General features: G+C 35.8%; 1 pseudogene; it reads right to left on the reverse strand.

The window, feature by feature from the left end:
* Nucleotides 1-1,278: 1,278 nt before the first annotated feature.
* LOC148206324 (uncharacterized) lies at nucleotides 1,279-3,161 on the reverse strand (annotated as a pseudogene).
* Nucleotides 3,162-3,418: the final 257 nt, after the last annotated feature.

Consider the following 3,418-nt stretch of genomic DNA (forward strand, 5'->3'; position numbering starts at 1 on the left):
ATTATGGTAGAGGACTTTTTGGAATGGAAGATGCAAAGGAGTGCGGGAAAGAGTTAAATCCTAGGGAATGATGGGACTCTAGAGTTGAAGAGATTTGCTATTCGAATTCTAAGTTTGACTTGTAGTTCTTCTGAATGTGAGTGTAATTGGGGCTTATTTGAAATGGTAATTTAAATTATTTTAATTTATAATTTTCTTTATTATGTTTATATCTTCAATAAAAATATTATATTTCATTTTAGGTTCATATAAAAAGAAGGAATCGTTTGCATCAAAAAAAGATGAATGATTTAGTTTGTGATAAATCACTCCAAGTTGAAAAGTAGACAAATTCGAAAAACTATTGCTCTTTCATTTGATGACATTGAATCAGATAATGAATGGATGACATTGAATCAGATAATGAATGGATGACATTGAATCAGATAATGAATGGATAACTGAAGAGGCAGATGATGTTATGGAGATTGAGCTAGTTGAAGGTGAAAATGTTCACTTAGATGGAGCAACAAGAGATCCTACTTTAGATACTCTTGATCTTGATAACATAACATTTGGGGACAATGAGGATGCACAACATTCATCAGAGAAAGAGTTGGATGAAGATGATGACGAAAATGATGATGACATTATTAGAGGATTAGACATAGAGACTTTGACATTTCAATTTATGTTTTACAATATTTCTATGAACTTATATATTTGAATTTATATAATTTTGTTAACTTATTTGAATTAGGATGTTATTTATATATTTTTTTCATGCAACGGGTTAGGAGTCGAGTTTAATTGGCTTTCACGAGTTTATGTAAACTCTCGAGTTTAACAATCTTAGTTAGGAGAGAAAATAAGAAGAAAAAAAATTTAAATGAACTTTTTGATATATCAAAGTTACATAAAAAATAATAATTGTGACAAACAGCAGCAGTTAAGAGAAAAGAAAGGATGGGAGTGGACGAGAGTCAAAGATCCCACAAGCATGATAAATTCTGTGATCCAATTTCTAATTATGATCCTCCAAAAGTATACCTCTTCATCACTACATTGTTTATAACAGAAATGCACACATCACAATCTATGCACACATCACATATCAATGAATTAAACAAAATTCAAATATCTCATTTTAACATAACCATTGCTAAAAAACAAGTAAAGGCAACTACACATCACATCAAAGTAAGCAGCAATACAAGTTAGCAATCTTCACATTCTGTTCTACTAGCTAGATTTAGGAACTTTGTTCTATAATGGCATAAGAGGATTCTTGGTCTTCATTTATAAAAAAGGACACTTTGGTTCAGCTTTGACTCCAATATTTTAAACTTTATGACCTAATTTTCTCCTTTAAGCTTGGCGACCACTCTTTCAAGCCTTCCAATCCGGCTTTCAAGATCAGAAGCTATTTTTTCTATGCAAGAGCTTGCATATTTCCTATCCACATTAAAGACACCATCTCTATCACAAAACAAATTCTTGATTTTGACTCCATTTCTGTCGTATTTGACACTTCTTGCTTCTTCAACACTTATTGATGGAAAAACAATAGATACAGGACTGGAAACATTTTCAACTTCTTCATCACCGACACATGTATCTTCACTTGAAGAACTGGACAACTCAATGATTGGACGCTTTTCCATTTCATCAAAATCACGTTCTTGTTTTCTCTTAATCTTACAAGTAAAACCAGGTGGTGGGCCACAGGATAGGCTGCTCTCTTTCATCACAGATAATGATATTGGTAACGCATATTTTGGGCTACTTCCAACACAATCATAATGTTTGCTTTCTTCCTTACTTTGATTTGATTGCTTCCACCAATGATAGTACCTAAAAGTAACATTTGGCTTTTGGCTGGCACATAACGCAGTGTACAAATTTGTATCTGTTACTGGCTCACTATAACTTATCCAAGGATTCTCTTTGTAAGGTACTAGCATACCAGGAATGTCTTGATCCATCCCAAACTGCATAGCAACACGATTTGGGCAGTAATGTTCTACACACTCCATACCCACCAACTCTGAGACTCTCATGCAGCGAGCAAAGGATTCTAATTCACCATCAAGATTGGGATTTTCGCATACCCACTTGTCATTTTCATTGTAAAGCTGAAGAGAAGGAGAATTCACGAAGGGACGCCAGATAAAGTCATTTCCAGCTCTTGAAGAGTCCAAAATCAATTTCAAGTTGTCATTTTTAACCATTTTCACTGTGTTCCATTTAGCCATCAAGAGTTGGCCTTGCTCAACTACTCGAGGACACGGCTGCAACGAGGGAAATCTCTCCAATGCCCAAACTTGGACCAACTGAATAGGAGCCCACAATGTAACTTTTAACTTCACTGCTGTGACAATTCTGATTTTGTTATTCAGCAAACTCAAATCCCTGTAAATGTTGGCTAAGACAGCAGGTGCAAGAGCTAGTTTAGTCCCTCTTGCTAACTGTATGGCAATAGGAAAAACACTTTTCAGAATGGATTTATATGATCTACCAGGGAAAACAAACCTCGACAACCACAAAGACAAGAATGCTTCATGTTTCACATGGCTTTCATTACTCATGAAATACTCCATCCATGGATTATGATCTGCCCTTTTGGCATTCGATTTGAAAAACATCCTAAACACAGTAATCAACTCTTGTTCTACTTCCATTTCCTCATCACTCACAAGAGGTGTAGAGAAAGGCACTCCCATGACAGAGTAACCCCAACAAACATTCAGGTCCTCCAGGGTAATAGTTGCTTCTCCCCATGAAAACACAAACGTGTTAGTCTTTGAACACCACCTTTGTGCAAGCTCAAGAATCAACTCATCATTTCTATGGATAAGAAAAGTAGAAGCTTTGATAGCTTGGTCTATCCCAGCCTTTATCCACATATATTCATACTTTTGTTGCATCTGTTGAACCCATGTATTCCATTCTCGATTTGGACGATGCCATCCGCTGTATATCACTTCAAGTGGCAGTTTTGCGTGGTTGGAAGCAACAGTGGCTGTTTTCCCAGATGAGAACATGTAACGAGGAAGATTTGCTGAGCCTTCCATGCAGGGTTTGATAAAGTAAGCAGTTCTGCGAATTGGGTTTTCACCAGATAATGGTGAAACCATGAGTTCTTCTTTTGCTTCGATAACAGTGTCATGTGATGACTCCATACTATAGATGAAAATCTGCAAGTACCTGAAAACACAGAAAGAAGAGTTACATCAATCTCAATGGATAAGAAACAACCCTACGGAAAATGACCTTTGAACTTACAAATTTTGTGCTTCTTTCTTTTCTTTAGAACATGGATTGCACTTGATCAGAGGAAAGCTTCTACTATTGAATTTGAATAAGATTTCGTGGCTCACAAAACAACGCAACCTTCACTTTGTTTGTGTTAAATTCTTTGAACCAAAAGAAGAGTGTG

Source organism: Vigna umbellata, chromosome 1, assembly GCF_029865625.1.
Source record: "Vigna umbellata cultivar VRB3 chromosome 1, Vumbellata_1.0, whole genome shotgun sequence".
Classification (NCBI taxonomy): domain Eukaryota; kingdom Viridiplantae; phylum Streptophyta; class Magnoliopsida; order Fabales; family Fabaceae; genus Vigna; species Vigna umbellata.